A 21,594-nucleotide genomic window follows, 5' to 3' on the forward strand; every position below is an offset into this window, starting at 1 on the left:
AGGACACACCTAGATTTCTCCCCTTCTGTGGGGTAGTGTTTGCGAGTTCAGATCAGAGAGGTTATAGGTATTATAGGGCGCAAGCCACCCACAGGGGAAGCTAGGATCTTAAGCTTTAAAAACCTATTATATAAGACCATTTTTCCCTTGCATTCCTGACTGGCGGCAGAATACTCTTTCAGGTACACCTGGATGTGTGAAAACACGCCAAGCCAGCGTCAATTTTGAAAATAAGGGCAAAGACTTTACAGCCAGGCAGCATGACAGACGTCTATTCCCCGTTCTCTGGTAGCTGGTCTGCTTACTCAACTCGAATGGCCACTGACACTATATTCAGGGCTCAAGTATACGTCTAAGGTAAAGTCTGAGAGTTAGTCTGTCCCAGTAGCCACCTTTTCCCCTTTTCAGTCTATTTAATCCTTTTTTATTGCCTCTTCACAAGTTTTACTTCCTCATTTCTACTTATGCAGCCCCCCTCTGTGTATCAGCTGTGCCATCCCCATTCATCCTTTAAAGCACATTTGTTCAGTAACCTTATAACCTGCAATTAAGTCCTCCCTCTAAAGTGTTAAATTGGGCTAACTACGATTTAGAAGGTAAAATTATTTATTGTGCTTTGTTTAGTAACAAGGGAGATTTCATTTGCCCCCACATCTCTGTAATAAGTCTGGGATTCTATTCCAGGAGACTGCATATCCTACCCAGTTCGCAAATCTATGCCAAGATATCCTTTACTGACTGCCATCCCAATTTTGCAACTACTCCTGGTCACAGCCTGATTGCAAGAATCTGTTGCCAACTCAGAAATCATCTTGCTGAACTATTTCCATTATCCTGGAATTTACCCCTTTCATTGCACTGTTGCCTGTGAATTGATGCATTTTGGGCATAGAGTTAATTGTTTTAATGAGAACTGTTGCATCTGTGGCCCCTCATATTTGCATTGCGTGTCTTTAAATTATTGCCTTTATGATCTATCATATGTGATTTAAGAGTCTGTAAATTGTTACATTTTTGGTCTCACATACTTGCCCCATTTTCTGTACATAAACCCCTTTTATTGTAAAAGAATTCCAATTCCAAATTGGCAACCTTCATTATTTACGTAAATCAAGGAAAATTCTAAGGTAAGTTCCAGTAGTATTCCTTTTGTTTATAATCGGGGCAGTCCCGAATAATAAATTGTCCAAAATTCCGTCTCCCCAAGGACCCCGTTTATGACAATATACAGGGTGTTTCGAAGAATTCATCTGATGCGGCAACATGGAGAAAGTCAGCCTCATCCCAGTCTTTAAGAAATGAACCACAAAACCATGCACGGTCTTCTTTCTGTTGCTGAGTGATGCTGGGCTTGCTGATAACATGAAATGGTTTGATTCTAGATTTGTACAACTCACAATATACAGCACTATAACTTCTCTTCTTTCCCCTTTTTGTCTCTAGTTCAAGCTCCAATTTACGTGAAGACTTTCTTGGTCTAACCACTGCCTCAGCTATGATGTCTTTTGATTCCTGAGAAAGGACTTCAGGCCTTCCAAGATTCTCACTCTTTTCGCTACAACAGTCATATGGATTTTTGTTCGTTTCTTTTTACAAAGGATTAACCTTTTAATGTATTTAGCTATCCAGGAATGTGAAATAAAAAAATGTAAAATGAAAAAATAGCTTAATAGAAACTTAAAATAATGTACTTGGAGATAGGGTATAGCAGAAAACTTCATAACTTTCCATTTGTTCTGTGGAGGGGGGGGGGGCGCTCTAATTTCGAAGCACCCGATATATTATATCTATAGTGTGTGTGTGTGTGTATATATATATATATATATATATATATATATATAAAACTGGATGGTGTCTAATGGAGCTTTTTATTCAGAAAAAGTTACAAGCTTTCTTGGACAAACAGTCCACATTATCAAGTATCCGGATACTTGATAATGTGGACTGTTTGTCTAAAAAAGCTTGTAACTTTTTCTGAATAAAAAACTCCATTAGATACCATCCAGTTTGAAAGAGGTCCTTTTAGTAATTCTACTAATGCACAGAACAATTGTGTATGTGATAAAGTTAATATATATTTATATATATACACACATCTGTATATACATGCATACATAATGTGTATATGTATGTGCATATATAATTATATATGTATATATATACACACAATTATATATATATATACACATACATACAGTACATACAGTACATACATATATATATATATATATATATATATATATATATATATATATATATATATATATATAAACAATCAACACTCACGTGTGGAACAGAAATAAATTTGACTCACATCGGCGTGAAAATAGCAGTAATGTGTTCTTTCATGCCCAGTAGATTTGTGATTAAAATACTTTCTCTCCCATTTTAATTGCAGTTGAGTTCCATCCATACTGCCAATACACGATAATTTATAGTCATTAGCAGCTTGAACACTGATTTCTCAGCTTCAGCTACAACTTGCAGCTTAAATTTAGCAGTAAACTTCCTTGTCGATCTTTTATCCATACCGAACAAGGGTATACAGTAATACTTCGATCTTACACGATTCGAGTTGCGCGAATTCACACACACACGAACTTTTCACTGGAACCTAACTAATGGGCATACGCGATTTTTTCACAGACACACGAAATTCTCAAGAAATCCTACAGAAGTGGGTGTTTAATTTTTGAAGTAATTTACAAGTTTTCATGCTTTTATGTGTAAAATCTGTAAGAAAAATGCATTTCATTCTTTTATTTGTAAAATGTGTATGAAAAATGCATTTCATGCTTTTATGTGTAAAATCTGTATGAAAAATGCATTTCATGTTTTAATGTGCAAAATCTCTATGACAAATACATTTCATGATTTCATGTTTAAAATCTCTATGAAAAATGCATTTCATGCTTTCATGTGTAAAATCTGTATCGAAAATGTATTATTTTTATTTTTTTACATGCATAAATATGATGCAAAGGTAATTTCAGCACATTCAGTTAGTGTACTTTTACAAGATGTGATACCCATTTGCAAAGTTACTGCACTTCTCAAAGATGATACCCCTGCAGAAAATGCTTGTTTAATGTTTGAAGTACATTTATAAGTTTTCATGCTTTTAACTGTAAAATCGATATGGGAAATTTATATTTATATTTCTGTACATAAATATCATACAAGTATTATGTCCATTTGCAAAGTCTTTGTCACAAGGACTTTACATGACCTTGAGATGAGATTCAGTCACGTTCATTTGATAAAATGAATTGGTTAATGTAATATCAGAGATGTAACTAAGAGTTGCATAAGTGTCAATCTTTGAAAAAAAAAAAATTACTCAGTTCACCTCTGAGAAAAGGGCTGATGCAATCTGTATGTGCATGTAATTACAGCACGTTCAGTTGGTGTACTTTTACAAGATGTGATACCCTTCGTTACTGCATTTTTCAAAGATGATACCCCTGTAAGAAAGTGTGTTTAATTTTTAAGTTTTCGTGTTTTTTTGGTGTAAAATCAGAATGGAAAATTTGTATTTATATATTTTGCATAAACACGATACAAAAAGCAGTACAGTTACTTTATTACAGTATCTCTCTCTCTCTCATCTCGTCATTACCTGTACAGTATATAATTTTAAATTGATTGATTTTTACCTGTACTGTACTACCTTCTACAAACATTATGTACACGTTTTTGATATTTTATGGAATTGTACTTTTGTTGACTGACGTTTTGCCTAGTGACGCAAAGAAAATGGCTTTTACTCTAAGTGACAAAGAAAACGGCATCCCATGAATTAGGGGTAACATTAGTATACGTACGCACCTACTGTAAATGAGCTATTATGAAACTGTGCAGTACTCAATTTTTATGTCAACCATTTACTGTATTCCTTTTTTAAGGGTAATAAGCTAAATTTTAAATAAAATTACACTAACTTTAGTTCATTTAAAAGTTAGCTTAATACTTTGTAAGCATATTTAGTACTTAAACTTTGGAAATAAACATTTATTACCATTTTTAAAGACCATGCCAAACTTACGCAAAAATTCACCTTGCACGAGGGGCTCCGGAACCTAACCTCGCGTAATTTCAAGGTATGACTGTATTGTAAAATATATTTGTCCTATTCTACTTACGGTAATTGTTTACTAGTGTACGATGGTTGAAATACAAGCAAAATGTCTGTTGTTATTCGATTCGGTTATAAGCAAAACAACAGTTCTAGTTCGGTTGTTTATGGCTGTACGCATTTACGCAAGAGTATAATGTTACTAACAACACTTTTATCATTCTCTTTTACTTTTTTAACTAGAAGATGGGATAATGAGATGGTGGAAAAGAAGTTGGTCTATTGTAATTTGGTCTCTCTTGCTGCCTGATTGTATGCTGCTGCCTGCACCCGCACGAAATTGAAAAAATATTTTATAAACATTGTTGTATCGGTATTAATTGCTTACCCCATCGCAAAATCGAATTATCGTAAGGCTAATTATTATAACTCGAGCACTTACTGGGTATCTGTGTATTTTAATTTTATCACAAAAAGTGCATTTAGTCATGAAAATGGTAAGAAAATACAGGTGGTCGTCGACTTACGACCTATGCGACTTACGACCAACCGACTTTACTACGGCTACAACAATAATAATATATATTTAATTTTATATTTTGCTAAAATACGCCGAGCGGCAGTCGATACTTTTTCCCGCTCCCGCAGCGCTCATATCCGAGAGATGCTCAGCTTTCGGCAGCGTTCAGTGTGTTTGTGTCGTTCGAAAATGGTAAAAGATTCATATTTTTGTAATGTATTTTGTATTTCTATTTTTTGCAAATAAATCAAATGTAATAACAAATTACCGTATTTGATGGCTTATAAGACACACCCCAATTTCAGCAGGACATTGAGGGGAAAAAAATAAGGTTTCCTAGCCTATGCTCATATGAATTTGGTAAGTAAAAACTGTAGTACAGTATTAGGTTATCATATGCATATTGTTTCTTACCAACAGAATCAACAAAAACATTAATAAAGAAGTTATTTACCATATTTATATTTATCAAAATATGTAATATACAATCAGCCATTTACTATGATCGAATGTTTCGTCTGCTGCTGAAAGCTACCTCATAGGTTTACCAATAGATTGCAACACATTCATTTGTAAACATTGTTTCTTACTGGCAGAATCAACAAAAACATTAATAAAGATGTTACCTACAGTAATATATGTTATATATATCCATTATGTATTATAAAAGTATGCAATCAAGGGGTAAAATCCAATAAATAAAAATGTTTCCTATGTAACGGCTCGAGTCTCGTGAGCAACTGAACAAAGCCATGTTGTTATTCTTAAAAGAGAATGCTAGCAAGAGTTACGAAGTATCAACTCAACGAAGCCTTGTTATTATGCCTAAAGAGAATGGTAGCAGGAATTGTCAACCACCAATTGATTGAAGCCATGTTGTTAGGCGTAAAGAGAATGTTAGCAGGAATTGCCAACTACCAACTGAACGAAGCCTTGTTATCCGTAAAGCTCTCGAGATAATCACCAATAGGTGGCAGCACACATACTGTAAGTCTGTAAATGTGGAATGCGGCGATCTGCTGTAGACGACGATAATATTAACACATTTTAATGAAAATATCGCTAAAAACAACATAGATATTGATTATAATACTAGCAGTAGTAATTGCGGTGATGGTAAGTGTGATAATGATAAATAATTATAATAAACTTTGTTTTTTAATAAGTTATTAGGATAACACCGAATGTTAGGCTAGGCTACAACATCTACGTGACGTTTCATGTATAATTTCGGCCAAATTCTTGAATTTTGAGCCTACATTATGTACATAAGACGCAGGGGGATTTTTTTAGGCCATTTTTTTTTTTTTTGTTAAAAAAGTGCGTCTTATACGCCGTCAAATACGGTATTTAATTCAAACCTATAAATAAATAAAAGTAAATACAGTAATACGTCATACGTGTAGCCGATTGGCAATGCAAATGGCGGATAAGAAAATGTAAACAGACCAGACAGATGGTTTGAATGCCTACAATAAAAATGTTAAATACAGTAATAAAAGTAAGTATTAATCAAGGAGTTCAAGCATGGTAAGATTTCATATGCTAAACGTAATAATAGGTACTATACATGCACATTTTTGGGATAACATAAAATGTATATGTAGGCTAGTCATCCTTAGGATATAATATATGATGGATAATATACGGTAGGTACAGAATACATGTACATATGTGGTTGGTCGACTTACGACGGCTCTGTCAGAAACTAATGCCGTCATAAGTCGATGACTACCTGTACAGATTTAAGTGAATATTTCTCAGTGAAAAATACCACAAATTTTCCACAAATAATGTGTACAGGGAATCCCCGATTAACGGCAATCCGGATTTACGGGGCTTGTCTAGCGGTGAAAATCAGCAATTTTCAGCGCCGAAATCACCAATTTCCCCTTATCGGCGCTGATACATACCTAACAGGGGCGCCGATACCTGAAAATCAGTGCCTTACCACTGTCTTGTGTGCACCAACCATGGCCATCTTGTGGATTGGATGTGGTACATCTGGAAAAGGAACCAAACTGCGTCGCCAGATCGCACTCTGGTAGTTGGCTCTGAGCGAGTGTTGTCAAAGGCTGTCCTCACAAGGTGGTAATTGACCTGAATCTACTGATCCTTTCTTTGCTCGCCAGAGCTGGTAGCGAAGTTCATTTACGCAACTGATGTTTGTTCGGGCTGCATAAAGATTGCATGTGAACTCCTGGAGGGCATCAAATAACTCGTCAGTCACATGCCAATGTTCACCAAGTGTAGTGAAGAAATTCTGGTTCTGTTGCAAGTTTCAATCCTTTGAGTTTTCCTTGACCAGCAAAAGCACTGACTGAGTGGCAGCCTGTGAACGCATGGAGACCTATTAAGGCATTGCACATATCATGACCCAGGCTTGCAGCAAGTTTGTTGATGCTGATCAGTCTTGATCGGTTTTTTGTTCCACATCTCTTGTGCATTTGGCAACCAACATTTCTGCATAAGGCAAGGGAGATGATCATGACATCTGTGTCCTCTGCAATCAGTAAGACTGACTTGTATCCAAACTCAGCTGCGTGGTGAGCATGTAACAACACGTGTGTGTCGGCTTCTTCATGCATGGATTTCAATTCATCAACTTGTGACACTGCATTAGATGTTATCTTGAAGCATCGTTCTGAAAGTTACAAAAATCACCTTTTCTTGAAGTTGGTCCCGTCTTTCTTGATTCTCTTGCCAATCGGTGGCAAAGAAGTTGGTCAGTTTGGCTTTGCTCGGGGCATGCATGTAGGCAGCGCCAATTTTGAATTTTGTGGCCAGGAATGATTTGCGAGAACGATATTCCTCTGTCTGCCCCTCTTTCTGTTCATTCAGCTGTTTCAATCGATGAAGCATTGTACCTGTCAAACACTACATCGACTCGGGAACTTGATGCTGATGTTTGCAGTACAGTTCCGAGAAGGCGTTCAACCAACTCTGAGAATTAAATGTTGTCTCTTTGCATTTTGTGTACAATCCCCATGCCATCGATGATCGCAACTTAAGGTAAGTCAATGTGTTCATCTGAAGTCACTCGTGCTTCAAGATTATGTGCCAGGGCTGCCTTGTTGGTCTTTTTTGCAGAGCCATCACAATTTGCCAACGGCCACGGTAAAGGTCCGAGAGGATGCTGGGGAACTTCTTTCATGTCCATTTTCCAGCTACTTGCTATCAGCAGCATTCGAGAGAACAGTTGGTAATCAGCTTTCAAGACAGTTTCTTTGTTTCCTGATTTAGCTTTTGCTTTTTTTTCAAACTGTCAAATGACTTGTTGCAACTTTTTCAATGGGTTATTGAAGGCAGTGCCTTTTTTTATTCTTGAATTGACAAAATCCTGGTATGTCTTCTCTCCCTGATCTTGAGCTGTGAGGAGATCGGTTGCAACACTTTTGGGTGCTGTGATACCAGATGATATGCTCATCAGTTCATCGGAAGGCAGTTCGAAAGGGTTGATCCAGTTACTTTCCAGCACTTCAATTACAGACTGGACATCACGTTCATCCTTCTGAATGTGAGATGCTACTAGGTCTGGATGGTTAAGACCATGATCTTCGAGTTCAACCAAAGCACGCAATTGTCATATGCATGTGCTTCGATGTTCTGCATTCAGGTAGTACTTTATATTTGCCACAAAATGCAAATTTGGTGATTTTTACAATACGGCACCATGCAAAAACTTAAAATCCCTCTAACACAAAAAAGCTACAACGTTCAAATGTCCAGCAAGCATTTTTAGAAATGAGTAACTTTTAAATTAAATTTAAGTTACTCTAATTTCACTTAAAAGTTAGCTTAACCCTCTAACGCCGAGCCACTATTTACAAAAGTGTCTGTTGTATGCCGGCAGCGTTCGGGAATTAGCGCCGAAGCGGAAATTTTTTTTTTTTTCAAACAATCACAGCACACTTAGTTTTTAAGATTAAGAGTTCATCTTTGGCTCCTTTTTTTTTGTCATTATCTGAAGTTTAGTAAGCAACCATCAGAAATGAAAAAAAATATCATTATCATATATAAATATTGAAATATATGACAGCGCAAAAAAACAATTTCATATATAATTGTATACAAATCGCACTGTGAGCAAAACGGTTAAAGCTAAAGTTATTTTTTTTCGTATTGTACACTAAATTGCAATGATTTTGGTATACAACAAATTGTAAAACGATCAAAGCAACAGAGAGAAAATATTATCACAAAATGATGCATTAATTCGTAACTCCCAGACGTAAAAAAATTTTTTTTTTCAAAAATTCACCATAAATCGAAATATTGTGCTAGAGACTTCCCGTTTCTTGCAAAATGAAGGTAATTGATTGAATATTACTAGACTGTTTGCAAAATGAAGGTAATTGATTGAATATTACTAGACTGTAAGTGTTTTAGCTTACAATTGCAGTTTTCGACCATTTCGGTCGGGTTAAAGTTGACCGAAAGTAGAATTTTTTCTATTTATCGTGATTTATATGAAAATATTTCAAAACTGATAAAAGCTACAACCATGAGTTATTTTTTGTTGTATTCTAAATGAAATTGTGCACATTTCCATATATAAAACTTTATGTAACAACTAAAATAAAACGGTGCAAACATTACGACAAAGTGACGAAAGAATTTCCGAGATGTTCGGCCGAGTTACTGCGCGGACGTAAGGAAAAAGTTTTTTTAAAAATTCACCATAAATCGAAATATTGTGCTAGAGACTTCCAATTTGTTGCAAAATGAAGGTACATGAATGAACATTACTAGAATGTAAGAGTTTAAACTTACAATTGCGTTTTTCGACCATTTCGGTGGTGTTAAAGTTGACCGAAGGTTGAAATTTTGGCACATCATGATTTATATGAAAATATTTCAAAATTGATAAAAGCTACAACCATGAATTATTTTCTGTTGTATTCTACATGAAATTGCACACATTTTCATATATAAAACTTTATGTAACGACTAATATAAAACAGTGCAAACATTACGACAAAGTGACGAAAAATTTTCGAGATGTCCGGACGAGTTACGATGAGCAGGCGTAAGGAAAAGTTTTTTTTTTTTTCCCAAAAATTCACCATAAATCGAAATATTGTGCTAGAGACTTCTCAATTTGTTGCAAAATGAAGGTACATGATTGAATATTACTAGAATGTAAGAGTTTTTAGCTTACAATTGCGTTTTTCGATCATTTCGGTCGAGTTAAAGTTGACTGAAGGTTGAAATTTTGGCACTTATCGTGATTTATATGGAAATATTTCAAAACTGATAGAAGCTACAACCATGAGTTATTTTCTGTTGTATTCTACATGAAATTGCACACATTACCATATATAAAACTTTATGTAACGACTAATATAAACCGGTGCAAACATTACGACAAAATAACGAAAGAATTTCTGAAATTTTCGGCAGTTACCGGGCGAACACAAGGAAAAAAATTTTTTTTTCAAAAATTCATCATAAATCGAAATATTGTGCTAGAGACTTCCAATTTGTTGCAAAATGAAGGTAAATGATTGAATATTACTAGAATGTAAGAGTTTTAGCTTACAATTGCGTTTTTCAACCATTTCGGTCGAGTCAAAGTTGACCGAAGGTTGAAATATTTTGTAGTTGACGTACAGTACGTCCACTCGGCACCCAACAGATAATTTTATTCGACGTACGATACGTCCACTCAGCGTTTAAGGGTTAATACATTAACCTTAAAGAAAGAAATAAATGGTTGACATAAAAATATAGGTGTGTATTTCTCTCTAACCATTCCACCGATCTATTTTTAGAAGTCTTCTCAACCTTGTTTTTAAAAACTCCTTTATTTTGCCTCTTTCTTTGTTCTGAAATGCTCTGTCTCTATGTTTTAAAACAGCGCATTTACAGATTGTAGACGGCACAGGTAAAATCTGATTAAAATTATCTTCAGTACAGTTAACCCAACAACCATTTTCTTTGGAAAGCAGTTTTGGTGGCCCAGTTGTCAACACAGTGCGGTCAGCAAAATTTGTACCCAGACTGTCAGCAAAAGTAAAAACACAAAAATTCCTGGGCGCTATGTTTTGAGGGCTGGGGGACTGTCAGTTATTCCAAATTTTTAACCCATATAAGATGATTAACACAACATGGCGTTTCCCTTTCACCACTTTCATATTTATACATCTTTTTCCAGCCTTGATAATGCATTTTTTTGAGGGATTACCAGCATGGCGACATTTGGAAAATAACATTCTCTTAGAACCTACTGACGTGCATTGTTTCTTTTTTATATGAAAGTTTCTGTTTGGCATTTAGAATTTATAAATAATATTTTTATTCGAATTATAGTTGTTACTAGTCATGACTTTAAGGCCATATAATGGTATATATTTGAGCTGTTTCCAAAAGATCTTGCATTTGGTAGTCTGTATAATCCAATCTTTGGGCTAAACATAGGTTCCTGTTACAAATTCTACATTATCCAACAAGCATGTCTGTTTTCTAAATAACAAATATTGAAAGTAAACTGTATGGAATTTCTAAGTCACACAAAAGTTCCAGGAAAAATTGTTGAAGCATTATTTTACAGGAATCCAAATACTTGATAAACAATTATCTGTGATGTAGTGATCATATAGACTTGTTACCTCAGTCATCCTCTTGCTACCGTGGTGTTAACATTTCAGAAAAGTAATCTTGAACCCATGGAAAATAAAATTTTGAGATGAAGCTAACATCAAGTTCCTGACCAAGCTTGATTGAAACCAGGAAAATTATTGTTTGCAACAAGTTTATGGAGATTCTTCTCCATCTAAATCAGTTGTTTATGATTATAAAGCGATTTTTCAAAGACAACCCAAGAGAGGGAAGACCATACTGCAAAAAATGAAAGAACTTTTGGTGCAGAATCTAGTGGATGAAGCGGATTACTATCGATATGATAGCTAATGAAACTGGGATCTCCCATGGTTCGTTATTTTCAATTTTAAATGAAAATCTTGGTTTGAGTAAACTTTCAGCACGTTGGGTCCCAAAAGCGTTAGTCAAGACCAACTGCATTGAACTTTCTTTGCAGTTTTAACGAAGATTGAATCAAATGAATCATAATTGTTACTGGAGATGAAACTTGATCCCATCAGACCCAGAAAGTAAAATTCAATCAAAGCAATGGTTACCAAGAGGTTCAGCTGCACATTGAAGTTTGGCGAGATCTGTTATGGCAACAGTGTTTTGGGACTCCGAAGGAGTGATTTTGATTGATTTTTGAAGGACAAAAACAATCACCGGGGAACTACTACAAAGGTGGTGCAAAAACTGAAGACTGCATTGGCTAAAAAAACGTCAAAGTTTCAGAATTTTGTTCCATCATGATAACGCTCCAGCACATTCATCCAACGGAAAAGGTGGGAAACTCTTCCACATCCTCCCTTATAGTCCTTCTTGCTCTCAGATTTTTTTCCTGTTCCCAAAACTAAGGAACACTTAAGAGGAGTCCGGTTTGAATCTTTGGATGCTGCTAAACATGCAGTTTCAACATGGTTTAATAGAAAGGCCCCAAAGTTCAAAGAAGGGTTCAGAGGTGGGAAACAGCACTTGAAAATTGTATAGAGTTATAGATATGTAGAAAAATGATGTTTGAATTTCCTTAAATAGTATATTGAATTTTTCCTGGAACTTTTGACTTACCCTCGTATATATATATATATATATATATATATATATATATATATATATATATATATATATATATATATATATATATATATATATATATCAAAAGGCACATTCAGCTATCCTTAGAAGATAATGATCAGTTGTTGTTTTCATATCTCCTTCCCTTCCTTTGGTGGGTCGAACCACTCGAACATTAGTTTGAGAATGGTGCCCCAGATTATCCTCAGTCCTTTTGACCGATTCCAATTCCTTGTTTTATGGACAATGGCGGATTTAGTGATCTTCCTTTTGCACAGGCAACTTAAATGACTTTTACTTTCCCCCGGCTTTTGACTGTCGACAAGGGAATTCCGCAGTGACCATCATCAATGAAAGAAACTGAAATCTTTCAAAAGGACTCGTTATAATTCAAGGACCTAATATCAACCCCATTAAATTCGCCATGGGTGGGAGGTGACTAAAGCCGTAAATTTCAGTCAATACCACCTACGTCACTACCTTACAAATTTCTATATTCGCCAGTTAACATCATAGTCAAACCAAAATGACCACGAACATGTAGTGCATTTTAGACGTTGCCACTTTTCCCAGATTTGATTCATAAAACTTTGACCTAAGTTTGGATATCGCGTAGATATGGCAGACACGCCGCCACACCTTTCCATAATAGGTCTGAAACAGTAAACAGCTTGACACTTGTTCTGCGTATCTAACCGTGAAGACGCAAAATGAATTGAAATCTGAAGCATTTAAGTCGTACATTAACCTGCTTTGATCAAAAGTAGGGTGAGGATGATCTAGTTTCTAATTACCTAAGTAAATTATACTAATGCCCAATATCTGGGCCAGACTCACTGATGAAAACAAATGCTAGAACGTGAAATAAAAAAAATTACCATTACTGACTTCTCCAGTAATGGCAGATTTGTAAATTAACTCAGCCTTGTCCTGGAACGGCCTCTTTCTTCTGGACAACCCGGGGAAGGGATAATTAGGATTTTATGACCAGATTAAAGAACCCCGAACTGAGGAATGCAGATTAACTATAGTCGGATTATAAGCCAGGAAGAAGTTTGGAAACATAGCTAATGACACCCATATTGTGTGTACAGAGTTTCTATGTGCACTATAAATCTACATACATAATAAACACACACACACACACACACACACACACACACATATATATATATATATATATATATATATATATATATATATATATATATATATATATATATATATATATATATATATATATAATATATATATATATATATTTAAAGTATCACGTTGTCTCTGTTCATTGATCCGTATGCTAATTGTTCTTTTTATAGTTGTTAGAATTCTTGAAAGTTATGAATTATCAACGCCAAATTTGTTAGGTTTGAATGACTGTATGACATATATGACATCAAGTGTTCAAAGGAGGGTAAAGAACATTCTCTCTCTCTCTCTCTCTCTCTCTCTCGAGAATGGTGATACCGATAAATTTCATCATCTGTTTTTACAGATTTTCCTTTATCAATGTAGCCTAATGAAAGTGCCACTGTTGTGAAATAGGAAATCTTAGGCCTGGAAATTACTGGCAATCTGTTCACGATCATCAAATATAGGCCTCACTTTACTGTGTTTCACCTTGTTAGCCCTCTGTTGTCGTTTTCATCATTCTCACTGTTGGATGAATTTTCAGCTTTGTCTTGTGCAAGAATTTTTTACGTAACTTTCATTTAGATTATGGTCTTTGTGTATTGTTTCATGTTTGAAATTAAGTTTGTTCTAGATCTAACCCTGTGACCTGTGAAATTCCAGGATCTAACCCTGTGACCTGTGAAATTCCAGAATTTATCCATAAGTAATGACAATTAGATATTCGAATGTTATATAATATATATACACACGTGTATAGCGACATAAGATAATAGACAGCATCTGGAGTAATTTTTATGAAAAACTAAAGTTAAACTGATGAAATAAATCATAATTATTGCCAACTTTAACAATTTAGAATAAATAAACATAACAGCTTTCGGTCGTTATTCAGAATGAAGTGTACCCGGCATTCAGTCACACACACTGAACGTATCATAAAATAATAAAACAGTCAAGCGAGTACATTTTTCATATTTCAGTTGGAATAATGTCAACAAACTACAATTACTTATCGTTTTCCATTTGCGCTAGAGCTGGAAAAGAAAAACAGAGAAGAAAGTAACTCATTACCAATACTAAGTTGGATTAGATAGGATTATGGCCCTTCTACCCCATTATGTATGTAATCAACGGATAGGTTTGCTGAAAAGCAAATGGGTGTTACAGACTAATACACATATACACAAAGCCACTCCAACATCTTCTAAAAACATAACAGACACCTCACACGTCTCAAACTGTCGACCTACCCGCCCAGTTCTCCTCGCTGCTTGGGAGAAAGGGAGCTGGGGATTGGCACGATACACGTACACATCGTTACCGGGGTCTAAGCGATGTCAGGCAGGGCAGCCGATCGAGGCTACGGCCTACGACAACGCCAAATAAAGTCCTTCGTAAAGAAGGCATCGTGCTTACCCCATATGGAAAATGGGAAAAAAGCACGCTAAGACGAAGAAGAATGGCCCTTCTACCCCATGTGTCAAAAGACCAAAATTTGTGTAAGAGAACGAACCAGCCTAGCAAAGTGTTGTCTCGCTACAGAGATGATGCCAAGTGACTGGCAAATTCCCACATTACATATAGAAAATCAGAAAAATTATGATAAAAAGGGGGTTCGGGAGGAAGTGTTTCTGTTTGGATATGGTGAACAACACTTCCTGGGACCTAGAGAAAACATATTTTAGTGGATTAACCTTGAGAGGACGGCAAGAAAATTCAATCGTATATATACGTACTAAACGCCACGGTCAAAACATATGCTTCCCATATATATACGTACTAAACGGCTCAGGCAGCGTTGGCACACTACGTATAGATACGTACTAAACGGTTAAAGGGTTAAAGACATACAGAGAAACAGTAATACACAGGTTGCGCTAACTACAGGAGAGAGAGAGAGAATTGTAAGAAACCTCTGACCCGCTAATCAGCAACTCCCTTCTTGTCATGTTAAATAGACATGTCTGACAGCTTTGCCTTCAGGCTTGAACAAAAGATGAGGGAAACATGAGGGAAAGATGTTTAAAATACGTACCACATACGAATTTTGTAATTACAGTTATTATTATTATTTGAAGGGAGTAGAACCTCTTTTAAACAGATCTTATTAAAAAGGATGGCTGTATTATGCGAATTCATCTTACACTGTCTTTTCTATTTTCCTTAAGATTCGCTTTTTGGGCTCAGCGATGTTAGTCAGCAACTGGCCGATATTCATATTGGAAAAAGGATAGTGTGGAATGCAGGAAGTCTTTTTTGAAATATCCAATCAAAAATCCTTCATCTGGATTCAGGTTCTACTTCAGGTACCATCACCATGTTTCAACCACCTCGTTGGTCATCCTCTGGATGTGGTTGCAGAAGATCTGGAGAAATAAGGTGCTCGGGTCAGTACTTATAGGGGGGGTCTTGATCGGTGCTGAATTATGATTGGCTGCCCAGGGCAGGGTCATCTCAAGCAGAGCCTTCTCTCCCATGTTGATATTTGGGGCTCGCACACAAGACGAGCCCTGAACACCAACTGTGTAAGTTACTTGTATAATACCCTAACTAATGCCTACAGTGCACCACACGAGGTACACTGACAGTACTAACCACCTTGGAGGAACAATTCAATAGTGAAATATCGTAAGTCAGAGTGCTAACCTGCAGTTAAGTCAGAAAGGGAAGGAGGACTATTTGAACTTTCAAATTCCGTGCACCATACCAACACATGAAAACGTGATCAAAACAGTGATAGGCAATGCTGGTACTAAAGCAGTACAGTATGTTTGTTTTGACCAGAAGCTACCCACACCCAACCCTTGGTCTTTTGAGAAGCACAACACCACATTCAGTCCCAACATAGCCTTATACTGCAGTGTTCATCTCCGATACATCAGTGCCCACCAAGTTTCTTTTGCTACAAAGAGACCCTAATAAACCTATGTAATGGCTCGCAAGCGTGCATCAAGTCTTTCCAGTGGTAATGATAGCTAGTCCAAGAGGACCCGTGATGTGCCTACTTGAGCAGAAAAAGTGAAGGTTTTAGACTGAAATTAAATATCTTATGCCAACATCACTAGATAATTAGTCAAGAATGAATCAGAGATTCAAGAAACCAAGCACAGGAAATGCATGAGTGAAAGGTTTGCTACACCGTCCACAAGTGCAAGGGTAGGTTCAACAGTGCAGGCCATTGCTGGTAAAAACAGAAGCAGCGCAACACACATGTACAGAAGATATGACAAAAGAGGGTTCCTATCAATAGAAATGTTCTATGACACAAGGCCTTATCCCTGTATGAAAAATTCAGCAATAAAGCTGATATAAAAAATCATTTGCAGCTAGTACAGGACAGTTAAAATGAATCACCACATTTCCCGCAGAGTATGAAAAGCTGATCAGAGCCTACAATCCTAGGCTGGTGTTCAATATCTGAAGTGTATGACAAACTCAAAAGGTAAAGAAAAAGCACTGCCAATTACACTGTTCCTTCACAAGGAGCAGAAAGTGTCCACTACAGACCTCATCAGCTCCTACCACTATAAAGCTATAGCCACCTTCTCTTGACAAGGATGACCTGATGACCCTTCTGACATTCTGTCCGAAAGTAAATAGCTTGAACACCTTTGCAGTGCCTGTGCTATCCTTCACTTCATCACTATAAGCACTACATTACTATAGTCATCAACATGGTCAGAGCATAGCTTCTTAAGTCATCAACATGGCCAGAGCATAGCTTCATAGTCATTAACATGCATGAGCGCCGAACATCCTCAAATATGTCTCATACCAAGTGGCCACCTTGAAATTTTTTATAATCTAATAATACTACCAAATTTCAAGCTTGTATCGACACAACGATCAAAATACCAGCTGTCTCAAATCACTGCTTAAGGATTGAGTTTTCCGTTGTTGGTTGGACACGCCATATTATGTTATCAGCTCTGAAATTTCAAATGTCATTAGGTATTTTCCATTTAGGGATTAACATGCATAAAAATCCAGAATTCTTGTATCACACAGCATATCAATATGACTATGATATTGGTGTGTATGCCATATGGTGGTGATCACGTTGTGACCAGCATCCAGCACAATCAATATTCAAAATCTACTGTAGAGTTTAAAAAATATTCAATTTCTATGCAAGCTGTCAATGGTATTACTGTCATAATAGCCTTACTAAATGATCAGTGTTCAACTGCTACCAGCCCATGCCTGGACACCACCGAGGCTGTTTGCTGCTAACTAGTCCTTTCCAAAGGATTTTAAAGGCTGCTGCTACTATTTTTTTTTTAAATGATTAATCTCCTAAGTGCTCTAAACGTCAGTACAGCAATGTAACTAACCTGGGTAAGCCTTGTCCAGCAGATACATATATACAGCAATGTGAGCTTAATCAAACCTTGACATACTAGAGTAAGTGGCCTAGTAACCCAAAGCATTGACCTTATTATGCACTACCATTCCATACTTTTTTTTTTCAGGACTCATCTGTTACATTACTCTATGACATGTTTCATTCTTTAGCTTATTTGTTAACTGCACATTTCACTTTCATCTGGTAGTTCAAATTCCTACTGCAACTGCAGTATAGTTTATATTTCCATAATAATAGTACTTTGCACATTCATTTAAATTTTCTATCTCCCTTTTTTTAATAGCTTTAATTTCACCTGAGTCCTTCATAATGTCCCAGAGCATCATTAACTTCTCCTTAAAAAGGGGTAGTCTACTGTAGATGAAAGTTTCACCACTGAAGAGCAGTATGCAATCACCAAAGGTAAAAGTTACACAGTATCCGGCTAAACATGTCCTTTTGATCACTCAAGAGCTCAAAACAGCCTGCTTAGGGCACATCAAACATTTCAATTATTATGTATCCTACCCTAACCAAGCAGGAGGTCTGGACCTCTCCATAAGGACATATATTGCAGAGCAAGGTTTACACAACTATTTTGCATGTAATACTGAAACTTCTAACTAGTAATACCTAAACCAATTCCCAATGAGCTTCAAATATTTCAAATTAATACTTTAGTTAAAAACTAAGGTGTTAAAAACTAGGGTGAAGAGCAAACGAACTAAACACACTTCCACAGATCATACCTTGCTCAAAAGCATATCACAAAGACGTATTTCAAGGGTGGTGACATGCATACGAATGTTATGCAATAGGCTATAAGGTAACAATTCTAATGTATACAAATTTCAGGTTAAAATTCCTTTCACTGCAGAGGCATTTCGATGTTCCATCTTGTACACTTGACATGATTCACAAATTCTCCTCACTTCTACCCACTCCTTTCATTATATAACAGTAGGCCTATATAAATCTGGACCCAGGAAACTCTCCTCAGGCCTAATTGGTAAAAAAATAAGCCATTAAATTAAGATCTGATGAAATTACCTGTAGTAATCTTTGCACATCTGGTATCTGTTCAATGGATAAATCCATCATCAAGAGGTAAGGTAATTTTACAGAAGTCTGCATGGAGTATCACAAATTTTTATAGAATATAGAAAAGGGTGTATATAATGCAGTGCATGCGAGATATTTTGGGACACTTACAGATGTGCTTGTGAGATATTTTGGAAAATTTACAGACGTCATTTGAGAAATTTACCATTTAATGCTTTTGCATTCTCCCCTAAGAGGTTGGTACTAAGCCTAAACACAGCATTCCACAAAGCTGTTATTATTACTATTAATCAGAAGACACCTATTCATATGGAACAAGCCCATAGGGGCCACTGACTTGAAATTCAAGCTTCCAAAGAACATGGTGTTCATTTGGAAGTAAGATGTGGTAAATGGAAATATATAAATTAGAGGTCCCACTTAAAAAATAAATAAAAATAACAATGTATTAAAATGTAAGGGGAATAGTATTAGGGTAGTAATGCATTGCATCTTTGCTTGAACTTTTGAAGTTCCAATTGCACAACATACTCTGGGAAGCTGTTCCAGTCCAACATTGTGAGGAATAAAGGACCTCTGGAACTGAGAAGTTCGACCACGTGGCACATTTACTGAATACTGGTGCTGCTGTTCAGCAAATCTGGTAGCTCTTGGCAGGCAAAGGGGATCAGCAACCTATTGTGAATGTGAAAGATTTCTGTTGGAATCTGGCTTATGAAAAACTGTCAAAGAGACCATCTGTCAATACTCCAAGTCATGACTGCTACTATTGGGAAACACAAACCACTCTACCTAAAAAGTTAAATCTCTGGCAGAAGCAGCCATCAATGCTGGAGATCAGTATTCTAGTAAGTTAATACAAATAACCTAAAACAGGTTGCACTGACTATCACTATTACAAATATATGAGGCCTTACGAACAATACCTAACTTAGGTGAGGCATTTTTGCTGAACTTTCATTAGATGTTTCTCAAGTTACAATCCATCTGAGGGGGAGGATGGGGTGGGGAATCTGTACAAGATCAAGTTTTTTTTTTTTTTTACTGGAGTTCAGCCTCATACCCCATAGACTGACTACTGTACACCACTCACTGATCCGGTCCATGTTCCGATTGAGGCTGAGCTGAGAGTGGCTTCATTTCTCACAAGTGGAGACTTTACTATGCAAATGTTGCATCACTGGCATGCTGAACAATTTTCTTTACCAAGCCAACAACCATATTTGTATACACCAAAAATAAGTGGACAAAGAACACTACGCTGCAGGTTCACTCAAAATTCCATCAACAGCAACTCGCTGCTGCTTACCTGTAAGGAAATCTTAAGTAATCCTATAACTTATCCACCCACTCCAAGATACTGAAGTCTATAAGTGCCTTGTGATTTACTAAATCGAAAGCAACACTAAAATTTATTTGAATTACTCTGCACTCAAAACACCTATCAAAGTCCATTTGCAAATGGCAAGTCAAGTCTAAAAGTGCATCGTAGGTACCTAACTGCTTTCTATATGCATGATGACTATCAGCTAACACTCCTTTAGAATCTTCTTTTTTCTCTGCATCTTTTCCCACTTCTATGTGGGGTCGATGCTCCTGATAGCTTTCCCCCCACCTGGCTCGGTCAAACAGATCGTCCTCTGACAACTGTTTGTCTCACGGATCTTCTTTAATCACATCCATCCACCTTTGCTTCAGTCGTCCTCTCATTCTCCCCCCCGGCACCTCCATCTGCATCACTCTCCTCCCTACATATGTTTCATTCCTTCTCATCACATGGCCATACCACTGCAGTCTTCTTTGCTGGGCCTCCTTTGAAAAACTTATTTTTAAACCACTATAAACCACTAACAATCCTTTAGATTCTACAGACTTACATAGAGGCTTAAGATTAAGTTTTTCTGCAACTTTGGAGAGCAAAGGGAGTATAGAGAGTGGCCAGCAGTTACTGCAGTCTGCAGATATGCCACTCTTTGCAACAGGAACTGTATTGCCGAGCTTACACTCGTCCGCAGACACTACGTCGACATAAAAATCTATAAATCTAGCCTACTTATCCTGGAAGACAACCAACTACAATCCTCGTTCAAAAACAAAGAATTATCATTGTGCTAATAACTATATATCATTAAAAATGGCTATGTTTTTCTGATGCATTAATAAAAACAACACATCACTGCATGTAGCCTATACAGTACTGGGTATTTCCATATATTAGCTCTGCACCTGTTTTTACCTTTTCAACTGGTTTTTTCTACACTTTTAGGGGTTCTGATACTGGCAGCGCATCTGTTTGTTGCCAGCCAAGTGGAATGTCCCTTCGCCGTGTTTAGTACTGGCCCGCGGGGAGTTGGGTACCCATACGTTAACAAATTATCAAACTTGCTGGACGGGATATGAACCGTTTGAAACAGACTTTACAGTGCTCTGTCTTGTGAAGATTGCGTATGGAAACCCCTTGTTGGATGGACTTCGGGGGTTAATTACAGGTTAATTAGACTCGAGCGCCAAAAAATGAAAGGTAAGTTCATAATTAGCAACCAAAAAACTGTAGAAAAAGTCAAGTTATAATGCCGCCGGCGACGCGGAGCTACCCTATACTGTACTGACACTTTGTTCTGTTATTCAAACCTTGACATACAGTACAAGAGGCCAATAAGCTAGACCAAAAAAAGGCTGCCTCAGTGCAGTATACTGGCCTATATATACACTGCACTTACAACTTTGAGAAAACTGACATTGGGCCGCTGACCACGCTATGGGCAAGCGATGCTTAGCCTAACAGATAAAGAATGACTGATC

General features: G+C 36.7%; 1 protein-coding gene across 12 annotated transcripts in view; it reads right to left on the bottom strand.

The window, feature by feature from the left end:
• The window catches only part of LOC136843737 (eukaryotic translation initiation factor 4 gamma 1-like), a 721,796-nt gene that overhangs the window by 150,896 nt on the left and 549,306 nt on the right, over positions 1-21,594 (bottom strand). The window lies entirely within an intron of this gene.

This window comes from Macrobrachium rosenbergii, chromosome 12 (assembly GCF_040412425.1).
Source record: "Macrobrachium rosenbergii isolate ZJJX-2024 chromosome 12, ASM4041242v1, whole genome shotgun sequence".
Classification (NCBI taxonomy): Eukaryota; Metazoa; Arthropoda; class Malacostraca; order Decapoda; family Palaemonidae; genus Macrobrachium; species Macrobrachium rosenbergii.